The sequence below is a fragment of the Aythya ferina genome, assembly GCF_964211825.1.
Source record: "Aythya ferina genome assembly, chromosome: W".
Taxonomy (NCBI): Eukaryota; Metazoa; Chordata; class Aves; order Anseriformes; family Anatidae; genus Aythya; species Aythya ferina.
In genome coordinates, this window is record NC_140313.1 from 1,398,720 (window position 1) to 1,424,993 (window position 26,274).

The 26,274-nt window shown below is 41.5% G+C and overlaps 2 long non-coding RNA genes across 3 annotated transcripts; one reads left to right on the forward strand and one right to left on the reverse strand.

Moving 5' to 3' along the window:
• Positions 1-2,153: 2,153 nt before the first annotated feature.
• On the reverse strand, positions 2,154-8,197 carry LOC311426528. Of its 2 annotated transcripts, none has more exons than XR_014686797.1 (3): positions 7,855-8,197; positions 5,751-5,903; positions 2,154-2,711 (listed from the first exon to the last, which is right to left on the reverse strand). It is a non-coding gene; the product is annotated as an uncharacterized lncRNA (long non-coding RNA). The 2 variants fall into 2 exon arrangements; XR_014686798.1 differs by lacking the exon at positions 2,154-2,711 and adding an exon at positions 3,232-3,636.
• A 785-nt stretch (positions 8,198-8,982) lies between these two features.
• Positions 8,983-24,400, forward strand: LOC311426529. Its single transcript, XR_014686799.1, has 8 exons — positions 8,983-9,120; positions 9,624-9,987; positions 10,932-11,058; positions 13,062-13,173; positions 14,954-15,044; positions 21,169-21,213; positions 23,261-23,372; positions 24,307-24,400. It is a non-coding gene; the product is annotated as an uncharacterized lncRNA (long non-coding RNA).
• Positions 24,401-26,274: the final 1,874 nt, after the last annotated feature.

The following is a 26,274-nucleotide window of genomic DNA, read 5'->3' on the forward strand; positions in this document are numbered from 1 at the left end:
GAAGAAACAAATAATTAGCGTGGCGTGTGCGCCGATGTAAATTTACATGAGGGAGACAGAGATAAGACTGCAAGCTACTCTGCCGTTGCTCAGAAGTAGCCCAACGCTGATACATTTTAAAAGCTTTGGCTGAATTCCTGCATCCTCCTGCCAGCACAGCTTCTTCCAATAAAACCAGAAATCTAATATTTTTTTCAGAGGTCAGCGAGGCTTCCTAACACCTTTATCTCTCGTAGGCATGTCTTAAGTCCATGCGGTGTTTCTAAATAACCTGTTATTTTTTTTAATTATGACTTAGTTATGATTTTCCTTGGCACAGACGAATGTGGAGCTCGTGTAAGACACCAGACAGCAGAGTGTGAGCACAATACAGCAGAGAAAAGACACAAAAAGACGTGCATTTCCAAGTACCAGCACTCCAGCGATGTATTTCAGCATAAAGGTATAAGAATGTGGTTGGAAAATGGAAGGTATGTATGATGTGAAGTGTCCTGATGAAATCCTAGGTGGAAGCATTAGTTACAACTCAGCATCTGCCACATCCACAGCAGGCATGAGATGTTCCTGGGGGATGCTCATGCAGCCACTTTGGTATGTCAAGGAGTTGGAAAGCACTTTGTTTTTAATGGGCGTGCTCCTCTCTCAGTGTCACGAGGCCAGACATTTCCAGATAATGCATTTCCAGATAATTTCCAGAGGTATTTTTGGTAACGGTTCTAGGTACAACCTTTAGGACATATTGATTTTCGTTATGTCAAATGATAAGTCTCAACAACTATTAAATTATATAAGTGTGCCACGCTAAATGCTTGCACTGAAAAGAGCTGCAAGGCCTCAACTGCAGAGCCCAGCAGGTGGAAAGGACCTCGGGGGGTCTCCATCCAACCTCCTCCTCCAAGCAGGGTCAACGCTGGACTCAACCCGAGGTGCTCAGGGCTTTCTGACCCCAGCCAGGTCTTGATTATGATCCTTTTCATACAGATAACACGCAGGGAGCTGCCTCGTGAGCTGGTAAAGGGATAAATGGGATAAAAGCACGGGCTGGCAGATGAAGTAGTGCCTATTTAAGGAGTGTATGTACCGATTCTCCTTCCCCCTATATCTCTTATAGGGTTTGGTGCCAGCCTCCCGCTGTTAGTATTATTTAAATGCTTTCTGGAGGTGAGATAATAACTTTTCCTTTATGCATGCCTGAAGAATCTGAAGCGCCGAGGTAGTGATAGCCGGTATAACTTAATTTCAAAAGTAATTAACGAGGCTGCATTTTAATGAGCCTTTTTATACAGTGTTGTGAACTGGGCTGTTTCATGATGCCATTGTTCTCAGATTGCCAGAGGAAAAAAAAGAAAAAAAAAGGAAGCAGAATCTGGAAAAATTAATTTAAGAACAGCAGCAGCCCAAAGAAGAACCAATCTCTACATCAGTTTTGCATTTATTTTATCCTCGCAGGTAATGTTGGAAGCAAAAAGGCAATTCTTCCAAAGTTCTGGTACAGAAAGGATTCATGAGGCTGTAAATTCCTGCCTCTAGTCTTCTAACTCATCAGCCTCCTTTCTTTCTGGAGTGGTTTAGGATTCCGTTTCTCACTGTCTTTTCAGGAATGCCAAACAGGGTCTAAGCAGAAAGAATGGTGTCTATAATGAGTAAGCAAGGCTTTATTATTATTATTTTTTTTCTGTGGCGTGATTTGGTTTCTACATCGACTCATTTCAGAATATTAACGGCCCGTTGTAACTCACAGATAACACCAGGAGAGGGAAGAAGGTGTGGGGGAAGAGGTTATGCATACTAAGGTGGAAATTTAATGAATACCATTAGGGGCTGCGTCTGTTTAACGAACTTTTCCTCCTGACTGTATTTCTCCCAGCTCTCAGAGACAATTAGCTCGAAAAGAGCCTTCAGACGAGCTGATTTTTGAAGGAAAGTGCTCCACATAGCAGCCTCCAGCAGCCCGTGGAAAAGGAACAACCAAATTGTGTTTATTTAGCACCTGGCACAACAAAGCTATCCCTGGGCACTCGACACCAACATGTTCTGAAACGTCTCTAGTCTCAGCACGCTGCATCCAACGCATCACGTAAAGGAAAGAGTGGAGTAAGTGCCTCCTACACTGGAAAAACAGGACCAAAAAAATTAAAAATCACAGGGTTAGAAACAACAACCAGAACACAATTATTTCTTTCATTCACATAAACACCAAGGAACTCCCTTCTGCACACAGAGAACAAATTACGAGGTTACTGAATCACTGAAGTGTAACATTATTTGGAAGCAGGGCCATTCCGAGCTTGGGAGGGTCACCGGGGTAATTTTGGGGGCAACGTTTAGTGACTCGCAGAAATATTTGGTCGTTAGCTCAGGCTACTGGGCAGGAGAAATAAGGGAATGGCCTTTCTGCTCAATAACAGGGCCGTTTTGATGTTGTGTGCTCAGCACTGATTAGCTTCTAATACCAGCAACAGTTAAAATACTGCTGAAATACAAGTACAATGACATTTTTTTTTCTGTTTTGGAAAGATTTTAGCTTTGCGCTGTTACGACAGATGGCTATTTTAATTCTCCAGCGATAGTTCAGCTGGGTTAAATTTGTTTACGCTGCGATATTCTGTACCATACCTACAATTAACGTGGCAGCAGCATCTCGGAGCATCGGTCATGGATCGGGACCAAAAGGTCCGAGCCCTCTGAACACCCAAACAAATGTTTGCAGCCTAAATATAGGAGCCAGCAGATGGAGAGAGGCAGTCAGGAAATCACAAGGAAAGCACGAGACAACACAAACACTGCTGAGCTCAACACACCAGTAGCCTGAGCAGCATTATTTTACTTTAGTGGCTTGTTTCATTCATTCAATGTTTAAATAAGTTGTTAGCATTTCTCTTGCTGTCTTGTTTTCCAGTATTAAGTGGATTTATATGTCCTCCTCAGACTTTCTGAGAAAGAAAGTGGCCATACACTGAGGGAGTCACCCTGAAGTTGATGGAAATGATTTGGGATAGCAGGTGAGGATTTTCTTCTATAGACCTGAAGGATTTAGGAAGCATTCTGTCCTATTCTTTCCTACTATTGTGTCTATTTTTCACTTCTGAAAAATATTTACGGCCCCAAATGGAAGCGTTTCACATTTATCCTGCCCTAAAGCTTTTTCTGTAACTGCTGCCACGTAACACCAAGGCAGAAGAGAGGCTGGAGCCCATGAGCTGCGGCTGACGACTTCTCCAAAGAGATTGAACCTGACTTTCTGGCACGCTGCCCTACCTTTTTGTATGAGAAGCAGAGTCTTTCAGGGCACAAAAGGATATAAAGCGAGCGTTTAAGGTAAAAATCAAACCACTGGGCTAACACCACAATTTCCTGTTCTTTCGAGAAAAAGCCTAAAAAATATTGTTTCATCTCACATCGTTCCCTTTTTTAGACCTCTAGCTTTAGCCATATTTTGCTTTCAATTTCAATTTTATGTCATTTTTAAAAAGATGTGTGTACTCTTCATTGCATCTTAGTTATTTTTCCCAGCTGATTCTTCCTTTCTTCCTCCCAGCTGACATTCAGATGCACGCAGATTGTAATAATGCTTTGTTATCACTCATTAATCAGCAGGTCAGACCCAACAGCCTGTTTTTCTTGGGCTTAGTCCTCCTGTAAGAAGCAATAACAGCGATGCAGATCTTCTGTCAAGCTATTACCGTAGGAATAAACAATAAATACACTTGGGATGTCAGAGATGGTCTTTCAGTGGCTAAACAGGACACATTTATTTAAATATCGTGAATGATTCAGCTTTTTCTAAAGAAGAAATTAATTGAAAAGTCTATTTCTTATAATAGAAAATGACTACTTACTGTTTCCTCTCTTACTGTAAGCTGTTATCATGCTTTCTTGGTTCTTCTTTTGCTTTTTTTTGGAACATTTCCTAAGGAATTTTGTTCCAATACAAAACCTTTTCACCTTTGGTGTACACAGGATCCTTAATAGGTTTCAAACTAAGGCCCTAAGACTACAGCAGGAGATGACCAAGCCATCAGGGAATTTTCCTCATGAATTTCATCGCAAGTTCAGGTACTAAAGTGAGATCATAACACAAGGAGAACCAGGAGATACAAAAGGACTGGAAAAGCAGGAGGCAGCTCCAGGGATCCATCGAGATGCAATGGAAATGGGGCATGGAAGGACATTTTCCACCCACAGATGCACTTTCCGGGCTAGTAAAGAAGCTCTTTACAAAAGTGCCTGGTAATTCTGGGCTGCAATCTGGCTTCCTGAGCATCTCTGAAAGTCAAAAGATTCCCTCCAGTCTCTGAAAAACAGGTCCCAGGTGAACTATCTCAAGGTCACTAACTAAAATCACTGCTATCTCTTGGCTGATCCATGTTTCCTGCTTCACTTCTCATTACCCTTCACCCTTTTCTCATCCGTTCTCTTTTTTTTAACTTTCTTTCTGTTCATCATTTTCTACTCCAACATCTTTTACTCAGTCTTTAGCCTTTCCCTAGGACAGGAACCTAGCTGATTGCAGTGGGAAATCAGCTCTTCAAACTTTTTTGTGCTTGTCGGGATGTGAAATGACACATTTTTTCCTACCCTTGCTCGTGTTATGTCACTGCTGGTAGATATTTGACATTACCCTGGTGCATCACTATTAAAAATCCTTTACATTGGTGTCTAAGCCATCTCAACACTTCTTAGGTGAAGAGAAGGAAATAACTGCAGCATCTTGCAGTCTTTGGTGATTTAATTCGTGATGAATTTTGGCATTTTAACGGCAGGCAGCCGAATTCCAGACAGAACAGAAATGGAAACGGCGAAGGGCCGTGGCTCCTGCTTAATGAGGTCGTGAATTTTCCTTCTCCAAAATGTTTGCTTAGTAATTTCATTAAAGGAAAATAAAGGAACTTCAGACTTTGACTAACATCTGGCAACGAGAGAGAGGGAAAAAAAAGCAGAATTCATTAGTGGCTAGCGCTGATTAGTACTTATAAATAATTTGTGCCTCCCCAAACAAATCCAGCATTTCCTGCCTGAAGATCTTAGGCACTCAAAGACGGATTTAATTTACACCTTCATTTAAAGCTAGCCACAAGATGCGAAAATAACAGTTACACAGCCTGACTTGGGTATTGCCACCATCAATTTGTATACAACCCTAATATAAACAACAAAAAAAAACCACTTTCATTTAAAAAAATAAATAAAAACTATTTCCCTTTAGTCAATGCACGCTTTATTTTTTTTAGGAATCTGAAATAGGAAAACTGTTTTTTTTTTCCTCTTTTTTCATTTTTTTTCTTTTTTGAATCTTAGAACCACTCAGATTTTATGTTTCGATACCACAGACAGGAGTAATGCACTCACTGTGGCCCAGACAATCAGTCATCACGAGCTATTCTTTGTTTCATTCAAAGGCTCCTATCAACTACTGCACCCTCTTGCAGCGAGCATTACATAAGTCCCCTTATTATTTGCCAAGGAATTGCAACAAGCAAGGTACTCAGCTAATTAGACATTTCTCCCTTTTGCTTTTGACATTTCCATCAACTTGAAAATTTGCAGACTAGATTACTGAGAGAATTTTAAATGAATACTGGAGTGATTAAGCAGGGAAGATGAATACTAATGCATCTCAAACTGGGTTAGCGCCGTAATGAATTTAACATATCTGGTTTTAAAGTGGACTAATTAACAATTAAGTCTCAAGTGAAACTTATTTATATCTGTGTTTAAAAAAAATAAAATAAAATACCCCAGCCCCCCACCTGCTTAGTTTGGGAGAGGGAAACTTCTCAGCCTGCTGCTTGGCAGGATGCAGCTCCTGCAGATTTTCACCTTCTCAGATATTTCTCCTTCCAAGGTATCCACAGGGATGTGCAAAGCCTTCCACGGCCCTTTTTCCCCAAGAAATGGGTATCCTAAATGAGGGATGGTAAGAACATAATGACAGACAGCCTGTTACATGTGGCTTCTTTTTTTTTTTTCCCTTTATTCTTTTTTCCTTTTTTCTTTTTTCTTCTTTTATTCATTTATTCCTTTTTTTTTTTTTCTTTTTCTCTTCTCCAGCTGAAGTAGAACAGAAAGGGATGGGACTGCTACCCCCTTTGGGCTAAAACATCTCTGACAGGTGAAAATTGCAGCATCCCGAAGGGGATTAGTGCAGCATTAACTTACTTGTCAAATACAAATGTCAGGTTAATTTTGTTCCTAGCTCGATATTCAGAAAATACACGCTTTTCTTCCAACATCTCTAGAAAGGTTCCTCTCTGTGTATTTTAATTACAGTGGAAATGGATCTAGCTGTATCCTGGAGTGCGTGTGTGTGTATGAAGTCCTCTTAAATAAATATCTTCTATTCAACACCTTATTTACAGATTTGAAGGCTTGCAAGAACCACATCAGTTCCTAGCCTACCTGTTTAGAAAACACAGGCCTGAAAACTTCACCAACAAATTTTCTGTAAGTAGATAGAGTGCTGAAAACTTTGCAGACACACTGCCGCTGCCTGGAAGCTCATGATAAGGGAAGAGGTAACATATCTCCCTAGCCCAAGCCCAGGAAAACCCTGAAATCAGTATAAATGATGGGTTAGAAAGGAAACAGAGTAAATATGTTGTAAATTTTCTATTTTTTTTCAACGCTAAGATTGTGGTTTGGAGATGGGTGAAGAAATTTAGTTCAAATAAAATGCACCCAAGCCACTGCAGCTGGAATTTTACTGGGATTTGTGTATAGATAAAGTCTTTTACAAATCACAGCTGCTTTCATTATTTATGTGTGCATATAACCCCCTACAAATACTATCTCTGCATAATATATATCATATATAAAAACCTAAACATTAAGGGCTATAAAGTACATTTAATTTACTATCTGAGCAGGCGAATATTTGGGGAGTAAAAAGAAAATTGTCAAAATGTCAGGAGAAAAGAAGTGAAGGTAAAAGAGGAGAAAATGGGATCTTAGAGAAATGCTGGAACTTTTCTCATGTTCCAAGTAAAGCAAAGGGTTTTGGAGCTATCTAGTCTTCAGCTGATCTGAAAGGTATTTCCCACCTTTTAAATGCAGGTGTTCTGATTTGGATCAGATTTCTGTAATTTACCCTTTTCAGTCCTTCGTGGGACTGTTTTAATTATAAAATCACGTAGTTCACTTCTGTAATAACCAGGCTTTCTTCCCTCAGCTAGCAACGTATTTCTTTTTTGTGTTTCATCAAGGGTTTTGTCATTTCATTTTAAATTTCGTTTAATTAAACCAGCTCTATTTGTCAATTTGCATACGTTATTATATCTAAGAACAGGAATTATGTCAAGTTAGAAAGCAAATTTATTTACTTTCAGAGAAGTCTTCCTCTGGCACTGCACATTCCCCACATTACATGTCAAAAATAAATATATCCAGGATATTCAGAATGGATTAATTGTATCTTATGAGGCTACCATTTTATTTTTTTCCCTTACGTGGGCTCACATCCTAATAAAAATCATTTGCCATCTTTAGTCAGATATTAAAAGTCATTTAAAATCAACTGAAAACCGCTCGACTTGTCAGGCACCTATAAAATGAAGACAAATGATGCAGAGAAAAACCCCACAACTGCTCTATTATCTGAAATGTTATGGAAATATTATTTGCAGAAGTAATTAATGAAGATATGACAACTGCTGAAATCATTTTTCTTTGTTCAACTGCTCCAAAATAAAAAGAAACCACCCATTCAGAGCTTCAACTGACCAGTGTGTGCGTGCAAAGACAAAGAGGAAGGAAAGGTGATAAATATAAGGCTAGAGAAGGTTGGAAACATCCCAGCAAAGTGCCACCTGGACTAAACCCCAAAGCTGGGGCCATAACTATTCGCATTATTAATACCATTATCCTTTTTCAGTCTTGTTTGCAGCCCAGGATTGCTCGTCGCTCAGGCCAGGAACATCTTCTTTGTGATCTGCAGCTCCTCACACCCAGGACATGCCCAAATCCTGCCAGTTATTTCTGCAGAACACCTTCTGGATCCTCATTCAAGCCATCTTCATCCTGCATCTCGATTACTGAAGCACCCTGCCTTTATTCAGGCCCCTTACAAAGAACATTTTCCCTCTCCATCACCTGAACCATCAAAGCTCTTGGTATTTTTCCTTCCTTAACCTGTGAAATGGGAAAAATGAGGAGGGAAGGGAGTTTTCCTGGAATGTAGCAGAGAGCAGTCATGCCCAGAGCCAGCAGGTAAGTCAGGATGCACTACAGCTCCTGGCTGATTTATCTCCTCGCTGCAGGTGCAACCAATTCCTTGGTGTGGGGGCAGAAAGGAGCAGCCTGCAAATCACAGCACACATTTTTCTGCCATTTGCTGAAGCACTGGACATGGCCCATGCCCAAGATTGGTGTTTTATTTAATAATTTTCCTACTATGTGAGGGTTTACCAGTCATTTCCACTGTCCTTTCTTCCTTTATTCATGTGGAAAGTTGCAACCATGTCTGGTTTTATAAATAAAAATTTATTTTCTTTCCTTTTTCTTTTCAATTTCCATCCTTGGACATACTCAGAATGATTTTCCTTAAGCAACCCCATCTAACTTTAGAGTTGCCCCTGCTTGGAGTGTGTGATCTGACACTAGGTGATCTTCAGAGGTCCTTCCAACAGAAAATTTTATATAAAATACTGCATAATAATATATAATTTAATTTAAGATTCTCAACAAGAAGAAACATTTTCATGAATAGCAAATCAGATTACGCTGTACATCAAAGAGCTGGAGTGCCACACTTCTGTTTGATAAAATATTTGGGCATCAGATTTAAACTGTAATGCTCCAGGGCACGTTTTTTAAAAATCCTGATCAATTTTAGTTCTTAACTGATAATACTTGGTAGGTCTTGACCAGGCACTGGAGCTTGTCAGTGGATTTCTGCATGAGGAAAAGTGGTTTATGTGCTCAAAACTATATATAAATGTATATATATATAATTCATTTTTATTTTTATTTTTTTTTCAGGGGCAAAATCCAGATTTTCCCCAAGGCTCCTGGATTCATTCTTCGGTTGCTATGACTGAAATGTGGGAATTAAGGCGCATCCTTACAGCTGAACAAGACTGACATCATTAGGAGTTCAGACTTTGCTGCTGCTGGCAAAACAATGTACGTTTGATTTTAACTTCATTCCAGCCACAATATTTGTAGACGAAGATTTTCAAAGAAACCTAAAAGTTAGGATCCTAAAACACACAGAATCCCATCAGAATTTTTATCTGTATTATTTTGAAAATCTCAGCTTAAATAATTGTTTTTTAAAACTGCCCTACACGGTTCCTTTGATAAATAATTAAAACGTAAAAAGTGTTCATTGTTTCAGAACCACGGTTTCAAATTTGGATTTATAAAGGGGAGAACTTAGTGAAATGGCTCGTTCAACTTTCTGGCTCTGATTGCCTTTAGCACATGTCATTTCTGGGAATATTGTGCTTCTTAATGATGCATGCTATCTGCTTTACCGTCCCAGACTTTAATTCTGGGGCAGCGCTCACATTTTCAACCGATTCAGCAGAAAAAAAAAATCTTCTTACTGTGGAATTTTCTTGGCCAAGTTGCCCGAAGGTCACCTTGGATATTGATTAAAGCTCTCTCTCCTCTTCTCATCTTAGGTCTTCACTGGAATAATCGTGGCCCCTTGAAAAAATAACCCTAAGGAAGATTCATGGAAAGAAAAAAATTGCTGTGAGCTTCTCCCTATCACTCCTGAACGGCAGATACCAAAAAGAACCTGTTATTTCCCACTGGGAACCCTAAAGGGTGGCTCCAGAAGTTTTGGTGGAAAAAAACGACATTTCTCTATTCCTTTGCTCACCAAAACCAGACATTGGTCTGCGTTTAAGTGAGTGTGATGAAGAAATACCTATTAAATTGGAAAGGCCTCCTCCAGCCAGCTTGGAAATCCTGAACTGTTCACTCACAGCTATTTCTCTGACAATTATTTCCCTGCTGTCCACAGCCATAAATATGGATAAGGTCAGTAATCCAAGGACATCGTAAATAATACTGAGATTTCTTATTGGTGACACTCGATTCTTGCTGATTCACTGATTTTTTTGTGGTTCTTCACTTTGGTTGGCCTATTTGTGCTAAATTAGAGAAGTTTGGGGGCACTTGAGGCTATTAAGTGAAAATATGTTCTTGCAGAAAATACGGATATTATGTCCATGCCATTTTGTCACATGGCAGTAGAACACCAAATCCATCTGATGATCTTATGGGTCTTTTCCAACCTAAATAATTCTCTGATCTTGTATGACACAGCAGCACGGAACAACCTCAGACATCAGTATGTAAGGTGACAAGCTCCTGTCTGCGGTGACATTTTTCTTAATGTACATCCAGAACGGAATGGGAACGTTGTTGAAACATTTTCAACATCCTCATTTAGCAAATAGCTGGAGGCAGATGAACCAGCTATTATCTGCCACTGAACGAAGGCTGCAAGATGAAACAAAAATAGCCTGTCAGGGTTCCAGGCATACATTTCCTATTGTGTTTGTGCTCAGCAGCAGCAGAGAAAAACCACAGATGCCATGCTAGCATTTTGTAATCAGCTAATGGACATCAATAATATATAGCCATCAGAAACCTGTCTTGAATATGCCTGGGATATGCATAGGGAGGTAGAGCATCGTGTGTCTAAGTTCAGCAGGCATTCCTGGCCAAATCACCCTTTCTGGATATCCTGTAGGGATGGAATTTGTTGTGGAGCTGAATTGGTTGATTTGTGATTTATCTATCATTATTTATCCATCATCATTTACCTTTTATCAATGACATTTTATCTTTTTTTTTTGTGCCTTAGAAAAAAAAAAAAAGGCGTGTGGATGCAAACCGAAAGCCAGGGATTTTGTTTAAATGAGAATGCAATTTCAAGCTCAACAGATTCCTTTTTTTTTTTTTTTTTTCATACACAGCTAATTGCCTGTAAACCATCAACATTTAAGAACTGCGTTTTCAGGACAGCTGGACCACTGGAAGATTTGGAAATATAACCTGAAGCAAAGCAGCTAAACTTGAGGAATCTCTGCACATAAATTGCGGGTATGTAGGGGAAGGGGCTGCTTTTCATTAAAGCAGCTAGTGTAGTGTACTATTCGAACACACACAAACCATACACACATATACACTCTGCACAGATGCTATATGATGTGATATGTCTCAATATTACACGTGTGGAAGGGATCCACAGGTGTCTTCGAGCCCACAGCACCGCCCAAAAAGCTCTTCTTGGAGGCCAACAGGGATAAAGTGACAGGACCTGGCCCACGTGTGAGCAAGAGGGATGCTGACGGCGGTCTGAACATGCTTTTTAGTCTAATAAATCACATTTAGGAGCCTGTGCTTCTGAAAGATCAGATGCCATTAATTCTATGACATAATTTAAAGGAGGTTAAAGGGAAATTAAATTTCACTGAATAATGACGGTCGGTTCTTGCATAAAAGCAGCTTCATTTATGGACGGCGGATTAACTGCATTAAGGAATCAATCCTTAGTTGATTTGCCTTAGCTTTACCTTGTGTTCCTGTGTACCTTCATTTATTTTAGCCAGTAGTAGCTGTCATCATACCTGGCCGAGATGCAAATTCAGGGCGCTAAGAGGAAGCCTGGATTTTCAACTCAACCAAACACCAACCCTTCTGCTTCTGTGTCAGCCCTGCTTTTGCAGCAGCAAAGTGAGCAGAGATCCATGTTTCATGGATCCATATTTCATTCTTCCCTTGTCCAAGCCAATTCGGTGTCTCCAGACCTGACTGGCATGCCAAGCAACCTCTGCTTCCCATCCCCAACAGCGCCAGCTAAAAGAATTCCCCAGTGCAAGGCTACCGCTGGTTTCTTGACCTAAATTCATTCAATCCTCCTCCGTGTGCCACCCCAGAAGGTCACAGTTTATATTGGCAGAGGACATATTGTATATATTCAAAAGGAGGCTGGGATCACAGAAAAACCCCGGAGATTACAGAGGCTTTTTTACGTCCTGAACAAAGATTCAGCGGCGCACTCGCAGGAGGTTGGTACCTCGGTGGTCAGGGGACTGTAGCAAAATGCAGAACAATTTTTTTTTAAATATCATGACTGGAAGGGAACCAAATCAGACGTCTGGCTTTCAACAAGTACAAAAATAGCCTTGTTTAAAGTCTTTTCAATATTTAATTTATATATATATATATATATATATATTTTTTTTTTCCCCCTTTTCTTGTACCAGCTTCAGTTCTTCAGTTGGTATTAACCTGAAAATCCTTTATTTGCTTCTATTTTCTCATGAGTTTGTTTTCTTGTTTGTTTTTTACCTGGGCCAGATTCTGTATTTCTGTCATGATTTCAGAATAATCAGGAGGACTTGTTCCAGCTTTACACTAAATTACAGCTAAATGTTAGCCAAGGGAGAAGAGATGCTTTGGGCTTTGTTCTCATTTTTTTCACCTATAAAAGACCCTGTAACTCTTCATGTTTTTTTTTCTTTCATTTTGGTCTGCATCTTGCTCTGCAGATCTTGAAATCCCTTCCTCCTTTGCATAGTACCTAGACAATATAATAAAAACTAATAAGCATCCACACGGATATTTAAGGCTTTCCCTGGTGAGCCATGACAGTTAGAGAAGTTTAATTTAGAAGAGAAAGAAACTAACAAAAACAGACTGCAGCTTTTTGAATACGTAGAATTAGTATTTTGTTTTTTTACCTGGGTAAATCACCTGATTTTGAGTCATTTTTTAGCACCTAAAGCTTTCAGGACCTAAGAACATAAAGTACTAATTACCAATAATTGCATTTATAAGTACATAAAGCACCAGTTACCAAGGGGCAGGTGTCTTTTTATTTTATTTTATGTAGACATTTGGAAATAAAAAATGAGATTAAAACAATCCTCATCATTTCATTTACACGTGAACACCAAAAGCACCAGATGAAGATGGTTATTGGAGCCAAATGGGTGATACAGGTTTAATTCAACTTGTTAATGGATTAATTCAGCTCCTTTTTAATCAGAAAGGCTTTCACCATTTCCCCCTCCGAAGCAGCTTTCCAACTTTTATTGCAGGAGGAACCCATCAGTGGCAGGAAGGAACATGGCACCGAACAGAATTTATCAGAGATTTCAAGAGGAAAAAGTCTGCCTGTGACATTTTAATGGGACATACATGCAGCAGTGGGTGAGTTTTAAAAAACTGAATTGATTTACTCCAAATCGAGTCTCGTCTGCACCCAGATCTAAAAGCTTATCCACTCTACCTTGGACTTTGGTACAAACAAATGTCCTCTGAAATTTCTGCTTCACGAAGAGGTTTGGAGATGATTAACTTTTATTGGTATTGTTTTATCCTAACCTACCCTTCCGTCCCTAAATATTAATCTCAGAGCTTTTTATACTGTTGCTACTCAAGTGAATATTTCATTACAAAGTCCCTTTAGCAACACAGAGAGGAACTGAGAGCTGAGCTCCCTCTTTGTGCCTAACCAACTCCTTCTGCTGCAGAATCTTATTAGCAAACCCCTGGAGGAGCAGCTCTTGTTTGTCTTGGGAAGAAAAACAAAGTTCTTGTACACTCAGCGATAACGCTTTAGTTACATGCCTCATTTTATGAAGGGCATTATCTCTAATACGTGTCATTTCGGGACGACTGGAATATTCATTTGGTTTGATGGTGATAAATGAGTTGTAGAAAGTGACAAAGGTTGGCGATTGCTTTGTTGATCTAACCACGTTCCAAATCCGCTGAACTAAGAAAAAAAAAATCCATCCAGTTTGATGAGGAAATAAAAAGAGCACAACCTGATGAGTATCTAAATGGACTAAAATGAATTTACCGAACTAAACCAGCTCAAGTGTGCAGCTTAGGCAAGAGGCCACATAAAATGCGCGATGCTTTCATTGTGCTTTCTGCTCAATTATAAGATCTGGAAGCTAAATGGGACCAAAAATAAATAAATAAATAAATAAATGTTACAAATGCACATCCAGTGGAAAAGAGAGGGACTTTTTGAGGACAAACATACCCAAACCCCTGGGGATGATTTGATAGAAAGGTGTATCAGGAGGATAACAGTAGTAGATTTTGTTCAACCTAATATTTAATCAAGGCAAGAGGAGGACTGTGTGAGCAAGGAGCATCAGACAGGTTATCTACATCGAGAAAAAGGACAAAAAATGACGTGCTCCATTATTATGGGGACAGGTCCATTAAACCGTAATAGTATGCGATGCTGCTGAGCAAATATTGGAAAATAAATGAACATAGGAAGACAAGTGGATAAGAGGGCTTTGAAAAATGCAGTGTAGCTTTTCTGGGACAGAGAATCTGGAAAAGAAACAGCAGATTTGCTGTCAGTAAAAACTGAGTTATTAATTTTTTCATTAATTTATTAATAATGTTTATTAATCTATTATTATTCTATATTTAATTTATTAAAGCGTTTGGCTCAGTGCCACATAAAGACAGCTTTAGGAAAGCAGGAGAAGAACAAGAAATTTTGTGCTTTTCTTTAAACAACAGCACTGAAATAGAAGAGAAACTTGGCAAAAACGTCAGTGATTCACAATTTTGGTTTTGGTGGGCATCTATAATAAATTTAAATGTGAAGAACGAAGATGAGTGGTCAAACTGTGCTGCTGGAACTGAATTCCCCGAGCAAGGGCAGGTCTCAGTGCCACGTGCACACCGTAATGCTTTGTGACAGCAACATAAATGATGGTTGAACGCCGATTTTCCACTTTCAGCCAGCCAAATGATCACATTACAGTTATTATAACTAACTCCCATCACTATATTCTCATTGTTTGACACCATCAGCTGTTGTCCCCCATCTAACATGTAGTGGTTTAGTTCTGCTCTTAACGCTTCTAATGCTGGATAATTTGCCATTTTCCTAGGCAATCTCTTGAAGTCCTCAACAGTTGCTTACTCATCATCTCACGCTCTATCTGTTTTGCAGAAAATTTGGAGGAAAGGGAGCTGTCTCAACCATGAAGCAGCCCGATCGCTTCCTCAGCAGCCCACTTCACCCGATCCGAAGAAAAAAATGGGTGAGTATTCTTAATAATTAAAAAAAAAATGACATTCCTTTAAACAATGTCACCAGCTTTATTGTACTGAATTGGCATTCACAGTCAATTAGCTACCTAGAGAAAAAAAATATCTTTAGTTTTAACTGGAATCTGCTTGTGTTGAGGAGAGAGGCAGGACACGAGCTCGTTGGGTAACTAATGCTGAAGGTTTGCTGCAAGAATAAGTCTTGTGAAAAGCTTTTATCCATCTGCTTAGAGTCTAAGTCCACCCAATAAAAGCTATAGCTTCAGATTCTTCTGTATTTTGGAACTTGTCTGCTGGTGGCGTGCTAAATTCAGGAGCCTAAGCCCCGTTAATGCTCCTATGGTAAGCCCAAGGTCTGTATTCCTTGCACACCCACAGGTAAAATCCTTGTTGGTATTAAGTTTTTGCAGATGAATTTAATGCTTGATGGACATATAGCAGGTAAGCATTAGGTGCCACGTCACATCATATTGCAGGGATTTTCCTTCCATCTGATTTCTTCAAGCAACCCGTCCACGAGCTGAGATTCGAGAGCTAAAAGGCATGCTCAGCTGTCAGCTTTTAGCCTGGCTCCGTGCACATGTTGCTCCAACTCTCAATTATTTGCTAATCTAGAAGACCTACGAAGGAGGTGGATCTGACCTTTGAAAATAATCCTCTTAAACGGGACTGTGAAGACGGGATGTGAACTCGACTTCCTTGACCCGACTTCATCAGCGAACGCTGATTCATTGAAATTGAAGCGTTTTGCTGAAAATAGAGCAGTTTCGATGGAAATTTCCCTGATTCCCAGGCAGGAGCCTGGGGGAACTGGCTGCTTTTAGAGCAGCTCTGCTCTCCCTCACTCCAAGACACCCACACCTTGCAGGTAGATCCTTCCTGAGCGAACCAGCTTCAGTGGGAACTGCCCCTTGAGATAACCCTTTAATTTTGCTAACAGCTTTCTCCGTATGGCTACTGCATGATTATTTTAACACTTTCTCTGTACAGTCTCACCCCGGATTCTTCTAACAAACGCCTTGTAACTCGTGTGACCTTTCCTAGCGATACATCACCGGTGACTGTATTAATGATATTTTATCGGCAGGGAGAGATTTCGCATGGCAGGCTGTCTGCAGAATTTAGTGCAGGGTGCTTTCCATCCAAGTAAATGGCAAGACTGGACCCAAATTATGCCCACGTACACATGGAATATATGAGAAATCTTAAAGGCGTTTGGATGCATTCAGGGAAGGCGAACCCTGCCCTGATTAAAGTGCAATAAAGCAGCAATTACTGTTGCCACTCCTTGGAAAAGGGGAAAAAGTCTTGGCTGGAAGAGCAGGTTTAGAGGAAGATTGACCAGTTGCGAGTTAGTTGCCAAGAGCTGGGTCTGAAATCAACCCCTGTCCGTGCTGTGCCTTCCTGCCTCTCCCCTTTTCTCTCTCGAAGAGGCCTTCAAGGCTGGCAAAGAGCAGGACTTGACCAGTCACCTAATCAAATCAGCGAGCACAAAAAAGGTCAGAGCTGTTGTGGGAGAGCGTTGGCTTTCACAGGCTGTCACCGAAGGAGCCACAGAACATCACCTAGGAGCTCCTGGAACATTACAGAGGGAATTCAGCCCAAATCTGAGAGGGAAATCTGAATCGCCTCTTCACTCCGGGTGCTACCAGGTGGTGTTTGTTCCTTCCTGACTATTTTTCCAAAATCTCTGTTGAAATTAAAGCCGCCTGGCTCTTTTCCACAAGCTGCTGGCATCACCAAATGTCCATCCCGGGCTACCCCGTCTTCCACCTTCTTGGGGTGGAAGCTTTTATCAGACGGCTTGTGGATAATATCGAGGGCTGGAGTGGCTCCTCGTAGCCTGTTAGCCTGCACTAACATTTTTCTCCATCAACAGCTCCTTGACTAGGCTGTGACTTGAATTTCAAAGAGCCCGGTGACTGTGCTGTTTGCTTTGCCGAGATGGTTTTATTAGCGCTGCAGGATAAGGGGTAGGATCTTCAGAGGAATTGTTTTTGCCATCCAGTCTGGACAAGTGGAGCTGATCGAGGAAGGAGCACTTCTGGGCTCCCTCGTTTGCTGTTCGGAGTCCTGAGGTTCAGTTCATTCGTCAAATTTGAATTACCAAAGATGTTTTTCCTGTCATTTCGACATAATTTTGCTATTGCAGGCAGCTCCATCTCTCCCTGACTTCTTTCCCCTGCAAATAGCCCTGGGAGGACAGGTCCCAGCCCCTTGCTTGTTTTTTTTTCTGCAAGACCAAGAGATGAGATCTGTGGAGAGAGCTCGCTGTGTGATGTGGTGTGGGTCTAGAGCACCACGTTGAATTTTAGCCTGGATCCCTCCCTTCCTTTCTCAAACAACAAGATTTTAAGTTCCTCTCCCCTCAGTGTCTTTGATCCCTTAACATCTGCCCGGGAGAAAAGGGGTGAAAAAGCAATTTGCTACACACGCCCAGGCTTTGAAAAAAAAACACACACATCGCATTTGGGATTTATTCAAATAAACCACAACATCAGAAATAAATGTAAGGCTCCGGAATTCACTTTGCATGATTAATACTTTTGAATATTTCCGTTTAACTTCCCAAGGAATGAGAACCTTTAGTTTCCTGCTCGATAGCCGCTGCGCGATGAAAGATGCTGAAATTGGATGTTACAGGTCATGGAATTGTATTTATGTACCCATTTCATGCTTCAGAAAGCCGCCCGCTTCAAATGTAAGCCTTGATTAGGGGAAAATGCTGCCTATCAAAATAAATAAATAAAGGGGCTGCTCTTCCTCTCCCTGGCAGAGACGTGGACGTGGAGGCAAAGGAGGAGAAGGAGCATCTTAAATGCCAGCTGGGGTCTTTAATTTATCCCCATTTTCGCTGCTGCTACAAACTTTTACAGAGGCTGAGCCTTTTGGGAATGATTTTAGGGCTCTGTAAGTATGCGTGGTGCTTGTGAAATGGGATGGAGAAATATCTGACTATCTGTCAAACCTCTCTGAAGTATTTCCTAGGGTCTGGGTTGGCAGCACGTCGCCGTAATATCGGCCACGTCTTCGTTCGATCACACTTGCTGTGCTTTTTTTTCCCCAATTTTGCGTGATTTCAGGGTCCTGAAAATTCATTTGGAGCAAGAATGTCAAACCAGGTGGTTATTCCAGCATTAAAATGCATCGGGCAAAATCACGCCACTTTTGAGGCATGATCACCTTTACTTTAAAACTTATTTTTGTCTTAGGAATGACATCTTTGGAAACGATCGCATACAAAGGCCTTAAAGGGAGGTAAAAAATGCTAAAATACAAAATCAGCCGAAAACTTAACAGCAATACTTCACAGCTTGCTCGTCGGCATATGGATGAGGAGGAACAATGTGTGAAGAGCCTGGCTCATTCTTTCCAGAAGAGGTTTACCCAGAGAGACCTGCCGGCACCGTCCGGAATCCCTAATGCAATCAGCATCCTCAGCCCTGCCTTTCAGCCTGCTTCTGGAAGTGGGATAAACTCAGAAAGCAAATTTTTTCCCTCTGATAGCAGTCTGAAACTCTCCTTTAGAAGGATCCCAGCACCGTTTAGTGACTGTGGATTGAGCTTTCCTGTCTGGTGTCCCCCGTGTCCTGTGATGCTCAAGGTCTTGCTTTGCTGGGAGGTGCTGGTGCTGGTGCCAGGGGAGCTTTTTGCCAAAAAACATGGATTTTAATGTGAGAGGTTTCTTTTAATGTTCCTTTCTCTTCTGAAAACCGTAAGGGCTCTGAAGAAAAACGATGCCACACAGTGTTGAAACGGGAAAAAAAATGACTTCTGTATCTACTTGGGTTATGCGTCTGCTATTATTCACCACGTAGCTTCATCACCGTCTCATCTTGCCCAAAAAAGTGATCTACCGCCTCTCTGATTCATTTCTGAATCAAGAATCACTTATAAAAAAGAAAAGAAGGGATATAACAAGGGCGTTCAGAATAGGAAACAAAGTGCTGTAGTATCTGACGCCTAACAAGAACCTCCCCTTGAAATTATGATGATTCTTCTCCTTTTAGGTAACAGAAATGGTCCTGTTGGTGTCTCAAGGCTGGAAACCTCAAAGAAATGACAAATTGCAAATCTCCAGGCAGGGATGAGCAAGAAAGATAATTTTTGCAATAATTTAGAGCCCTGTTTAATAAGCATCTTGCCAAAAATCTTGTATTCGAGGGGCGAGCATGCTGTGATGGAAAGGGAAAAAGCGACTTCTTGCTTCTTACTGTGCTCATCCCTGTGACTCGCTTTTGTCCTTGCTTTGTCCTTTGGCCTGCTCAGGCTGTGTTTCAGAAGTCCACGAGCATTTCCATCCCAAACTATTGGAAGAAGTTATAGGAGATGGGGTTTCTTGTTATTTCTGAGACACGGATAGCAACCCTGAGGCTACCCCTCCACTGTGTGGATTATCGTGGTGGTGGTTATTCAAAAAAAGGCCTCACCTCCTGCATCACCAGAAATTCTTTGCCTTGCCCATCACCTTCACCTATCAATATTTCCAGAGCCTACCAAAAAGTTAGAGTAACTCCACCGTCGCTTAGGAAATTAATTAACTGCTTCTTGTTATTAACAACTTCTATGTTGGTCGAGTCTCGAAGCTTGACTGGGACCGTGGATTAATTCTCCATCACGTTGAGTACACGGGGAAACGATGGTGCTGTCACGAGGAATTTATAGTTTGGATCATCTGAGCATGCATTGTACTCTAAAGCCATTTTTCAGTTGTGCCCTTCGTTACTGCTCAATAAGAGGCATTTAAGAGCAATAACAGCCCATCGCCAGGAACAAAGTTAATAGGGGTGATGAATGATCTTCTGATTGCATCTTCTGAATTTATGATGTGGAAGAAACTCTCCGCCGAAGCATGTCGATAGAGATGACATGTTTTCCTTCCAAATGCCACCCGCAGTAGTTCCGCACCTTCCAGAGCTGTGTGGACACCGAAAAATGCAGCTGGGTGCTTGAGTGATGCGTGCGATTGTCAGGCTGCGCTTCTTGGGCAAACCCATTACAGCAAATCCACAGGACGGCACCAAAAATGATGAATGGATGAGCTGGTTATTTACGAGCCAAGTGCACCAGAAGATAAATATCCGCGTGGGAGCTTGATTAAATGGTGTCTAAACAGTGGAAGTGGAGGATGATGTATCTCCGGAAGGAGGGGCTGCATGGAAATGAAGAGGTGATATTGTCTTCGGTGTAGCGTTTAGAGGGACAATAAATGGATGTGGTGCTGGGCTCTGTGTGACGAGGAAGTGGAAATGAAGTAGCGTGGAGTAGCTGCTTTGAGTGGCACTGTGTCCTTTATGATCCGGGAAGGGATGGACTAGCACGAAATGGTTGTGTCCCCTTCCCTCCCCCATGATAGAGCAAATCGGAGATGTCTGGGGCTCTGCCACTTTACAGGGATTACGGTAGGTGATGTGAAGACAATTAACTTAAAAGGCTAAATCATGGCTAGTCAAGTCATGGATAACTTGTCTTTCAAAATACCGAAACGTGGATTAACCAAAGAACTGTGGTTTGCACTATATAAAATATGTACTGCCCTTGCCTCCTAACTAAATGTTTATTTTCTCCTCTCCTTTCCACTGAGTAGGTTGGTCTTGATCACGAGACTGCTAATGAAAAACCTGTGGCAGCTTGAAGGCATGAACAAGGTGCTTGTAGATGGCCCAGGAATTTAAAAAGAGAACAAAAACTTGAAAAAAAAAACCCTGAACTCTTCTGTCTTTGTGGCTTTGTTGGAGTTGGCACAGAATATGTCCCGCACCAGAGCCAAGTGGCCTGCTTGTGCCATCCGACAAGGTGCTGGGAGGTGGAGTAGGAAACTGTGAATTTCCCTGCAATGGCTCACCCAGGCCAGATTTTCTCATTAACCCTTCTTACTGGACACCTTTACCTATGAACTCTGTTAAATTCAGCAGCTCACACAGCAGGTATTTAAAGCCCTTTTGTGCAGCTGGCTTAATCCGTAGCCACAGTGACCCAGTGGCTATTTATTATTATTTTATTTTATTTTTTCTAGAGCCATGAAGTCAGTCTTTATTCACATTTTCACAGAGCTGAGTGCTACAGATTTATTTTCTTTTCCTTTTACATCATTTTTTTTTTTCTCCCTCACTCCAGATTCTCTTGCAGAAAGCATCCTGAGTGACATAACGCTGCCACGAGGTGAGGATCTTACACACAGCTGCGTGCACTCTGCACTGTAATGCAGCCCCGCTGTCAACAGACTGCAGTGTCTGCTCAGGTTCAGGCCGTGTGGTTGCACTGCACAGCCCTTAGAAATAAATAAAATGATAAAGAAAGAAAGAAAGATGTGAAATAGCGTGCCTGACTGGGATTTTTGCCAGGGCATTACCAGCATAATCACAAAATGGCCCCATGAAGATGCTGGTGAGCGTAACCTGGTTGGGAGTGCTGTCCTGCTCAGGTATTCTAAATTATTGACTGAAGGTTTCAAGACGTGAGGAATTTTGGCCTAAAAGATGATTTTTAGAAAGTTACAACTGCTGAATGAGAGTGCTTAGGAGGAAATTGTCGCCTCGGTTTGTGCTTGATGGCAACAACTTAGTTACCTGTGAGGTTCCTACAAGGGATGGCACCTAATTTTTGCAGGAAAACAGCAGAATGTGTCCTTTAAAACCTCATTTTGGTAGAACCGACCTCTTTTTAGGCTCAAATTAGTGAGGATTTATATGGGGAAAAAAGTTATTGCAAGAGGTGAACTGGGAAGGAAGTAATAAAAAATAATGTGGTAAAAATCACATTTCTTACAACCAACACAAGCTTAGCAAACAGAAGGATTATTGACATAGTACGGAGGTTTAGAGATTGATATTCTATTTCCATCCCGGATGCATTTTCTGTTTAAAATTAAATTTTGATTCGCCTGCGGTTGATTTGATTTGAAACCAGCTTAGTAAAAAAAAACAAAACTTTGACTTTGTAAATAGAAACCCAGCTGGTTCAGGTGCTAACCACAGCCATGAATGGAGAGGATCTTTTCTTTTGGAAAGAAAATTTCTCCGTTCTTCTCAGGTGAAAGGATGGCCTGGTGGTGAAGCTCTCTGCACAAAATGAAAATTGGGCTGAATCTGATGAACTGGAAAATAAACGGGCTTCATCCTGAGTGCCCAGAGGCCTGCAGCGCGTTAGGCTCCTCGCATTATGCCCAGTCGTGACCCCCCACGTGAAAACACTTTATAGAGGCTTCGAAAACCGTCACAGGAGATGGGGAAGAAAGATATTCAGATCCCAATTCACCTTTTTTTATAGATATAGGAAGAATTCAGAGCATCAGGCTACAGGAACATACCCGTTGCTATGGGGGTGGGAGTAGGCCTCGAGGCCCTGCTCTTGCGCTGAAGCGAGGCACCACAGAGCAGGAGTCCGCTCCAGCGTGAGGTAACAAAAGGATTATAACTCATTGCCTCGTGGTTAAAACACCACAAAAAAAAGCATCCTTGCCTTCTGGCTTCATCCTTCATGTTTATGTTTGCTGGAGGGCAGTCCCTGAAGAACGGCATGGACTCACCTCAGCCAAATCAGGGCTGGAAGCCCAGCGTATTTTACTTCATGCTTTCTGGCAGGCTCGGGAATTTAATTTTTTCCCTTTCTATGGTTCTGGCTTTAGAGATGAGATCCAGGAGATGCCTCCCAGAGCAGGCTGGAGCTGCTTTACAGCTCAGGGGCTTCCATCTTTCCCTGCATATCGTGCAGGAGCTCGGCTGCCTGCCGCAAGCTTGGGTTTCCACTCCGGGGGCCCAAGCCTTTGGAAGTTATTCAAAAGATTTTGATCGTTCCTGGCCCTGACGGCTTTGCAGCCGAAAATCCGGGGAGATAATAGGTGAACAAACTGTTCTCTGCAGTAAAGCTCCTGCTTCCTTTCGTGTCCCACTGCACACACGCACAGCAAACAACCAGGACAGCGAGGAGGGTTACCAGGGGATGCTGTTCTTGCAGGGTGTTTAATATTGTATGAAAACCCTCCGTTCCCCATCGTATTTTGCAGCAGAACACATTAAGGGCTTTTATCCATTCCCTTATATTCCTCCAAATATTATTCTTGATGGTTATGCCTAGTTTAAGTCTAAAAGATTTAGCAGAGAAGCTTTAATATTATTTAAACAGATTACTACTCAATTTCAATCGTAAAATCAAAATCAATGCAAAGGATAAATCCTAGAACTGAGACTAAACTCGTATATAATTCCAGGTCGTCCTGGGACAGTGGTAGAAATAGGATCTGCGTGAACCCAGGAGGAAATGCAAGGACGCGAGGTCTTTACAGGAGCAATTTGCATCGGTACCACTTGATCCAAAGCCAGGTAAACGCGAAGGCAAGTCATTAAACTTTGAATTACAGCCCAGTGAATGCGGTTCTTATGCAGAGGTATCTTTTCCTACTAAAAATTTACTGATTTCCTAAACTAACTAGGACTTACCCAGCATGATTACCAGATTATTGTTATAATTGTGTCAATAATTTAAGGCATTTACATTGAATTGCCAATTAACAAGATAGCCAAACTGTCAAAGATGTGAAATTATGAGTTTAGCACATGAAATTCATGGTTAACTCCTGCAAATGCTGACTGGGAAAGTGCAGAAGAGATGACTTTTCCTTAGCGACCTTGTAATCGAAATATAGACTCTTCTGGGCTCCTGTACTAGTGGGTATGGGGTTGGCTCCCTTCCCAGATGAAGCACTGCTCTCGGGAGATCCGGGTTTGATTTCTGCTCCTATCCCTGCTTTGCCAAGTGCTATTGGCTAAGTAATTTCACCTCTCTGACCCTCATTTTTTGTGTGTGTGTGTGAAAACTGGAATAACAATAGTACCGATACTGATTGCGGTTATTAATCATCTGGGTTCTTGGGATGGCAAACCTTGTAAGAAGGGGCTCCAGTGAGATTTATGGTAAAATTCACTTAGAGCTTGAATTAGGAAATTAGTAAGTGCGACTTCAACGGAATGTTCTCATTCATTTGAACATAAAGAAATACCTGAATGTCATTATTTTTTTCTTTAATAGAAAACCCACAAACAAAAGAGGAAGGAAGAAGTAGAGCCAGCTTGCTCCCAGCCAGCCTAGGGAACGTGTTGTGAAAAAAGTTGTGTCTGTTGGCACTCAAATGCAAGCAGGTTTTCTTGACAGCCAGCTGCCTTTGTTGGGATGGGTGCTGTGTTTAAGGATCGTAGCCTCCTAAAGCCTTGAGAGGTGGAAAATTCAGCCTTTCTTCTGCATTTCTCTATATTTCAGGCTGCAGTTTTGCTGGCATCACCTGTACCTGTACTAACACACGTTTCACCGGAGGATGCTCCTTTTCAGCAGGTTGTGTGCTGGAAGTTCTGGGTTACGAGCTTCACAGAAGAAATGAGCGGGTATGAATGTAGCAAATGTCAAAAGAAAAGCCTCAAAAATGCATTTCGACACATACCGTGTAATTTTGAAGTAGTTATCTCTATCTTACCACTCTACTTGGTGCTCGGTCCTTGGCAAATTTTCCAGCACTTGCTGGAAGCTCAGTTTCTTTCGGAAACTGTCTGCCTCCGTTTGATTTAAATAGAGCTGCACCTCGTTGTTCATCACTGTTGCAAACTCACTCTTTAAAGTTCACAAGAGAGCTGCCATTCGTCAGGAGCTCCGCTCTTCATCAGGATCCCGAATGCGCCCGTTAGGCTTAGGATAGGAAAAAAAAAACCCTTAAATGACCTAAATTACAGGACCGAGAGCCAGGAAATTATTAAGCAAGCTGTCCTGTTGATTAATGGGAAAAAAAAGAGTTCTTGTCACAATCAGATAGGTCAGCTGATGGGCAGAAAAGATATGGGGATGGCTTAGCAAGCTATTTCTCTCCCCAAAACCAATGTCAAACAATACGGCATTATTATATTCACCTTTCAGAAAGCTTCATGCATTTTACCAGCCATGCAACATCTGGTTTTGAAAACATCATGTGTTTGTTGCAGAGAGTTATATTCCTATTTTTCATGCTAAGTGTGCTTCTGTGGGTTTGCCACACCTGCAGAGAAATAGTGCTCACTGAAAGGAAATACTTTCAGAGCAGCAAAATCGCAACTTCCAAAGACAGACAGCTACAAGTCGAATTAAATTGATCATTAAGGCTTTAATCAGGGGTTTTTACAACAGCGTACAGTTTCAGTAGCACAACACGGGCTGTACCCTTGGTCAGAAGAAAAGCCATCATAGATTAATGCTGAGCAAGGCACTCTCTGCATTGCCACCTCCCGAGGGAGAAGGAAACGAGGATCTTTGCAAACTTTGCCAAGCTGGTAGGGGAAAGTGATGAGAAAGTTCACAGTTTAGGCAGCAAAATCTAATTAGCCACAAACCTCATCTCTCAAGCACTCAGGCAGCTTCGAGATGATTCAAGGGCACTACTGCTGCTGAGTGTCAGGAGGAGCACTTCTGGCAAAAAAAAATAGCTCCGTGCCAAGTGTTTCTCCCCAGGAAGAGGACCTTGGCTGGTGTTTGGCTCAGGAAACGCATAGGGTTAAACAGGATGAGCTTGCAGAAAGCCTCCAAAGAGAAAGTTTCAAGTTCTGGAGAAGAATACGTAATTCTCATGACTTTGATCGAAGCAATTGAGGCAGAGTTTTGCTTCCTGATTGCTCTTGAATGAAAAAGTTGGCTTGGGCCTTTACATTTTTTGATTTTTGATTTTTTAGATTTTATTTGCTGATGGAAATGATACACATTGAGAGAGAGAACATCTCCTGGCAGTACCTGAGGTGGCTATACCAGCTCTGCGTGGCCATGCTGAGATTCATTAGATACTTTCCTGTAAAACAACCTGCAAACCCTTTGAACCAAAGGTGCTGCTGTGCATCAAAGCTGAATTGTTAAGATATCTGCTGGAATGGGGATGGTTTGCTGCGACTGCCATCAGAAATGTGAGCAAATCTTCTGGGAGGCATTCTGAAATGGTCCATTTAATTCTCAAATATCCCGTACCATCTAGAGCAGTGCCTGGGAGTGCCTGGGGAATTGCTGGCTCCGTTTTTCAGAAACTAGGTCTGCTTGTGTGCTCAGCTCTTCAGAAAGAAGCGACAGGCATCTTGCGGCACTGGAGCTAAAGAGTAGATCTGTGCAGCAGCACAGAAGTTGTTAGAGTGATTTCTTTAAAGGCAGTGGTAGTGGTGCTCAATATCCTGAACTACAGTAATGCAGTAGCCTGAAAATGTGACTTCTTGCAGATGGAGTACC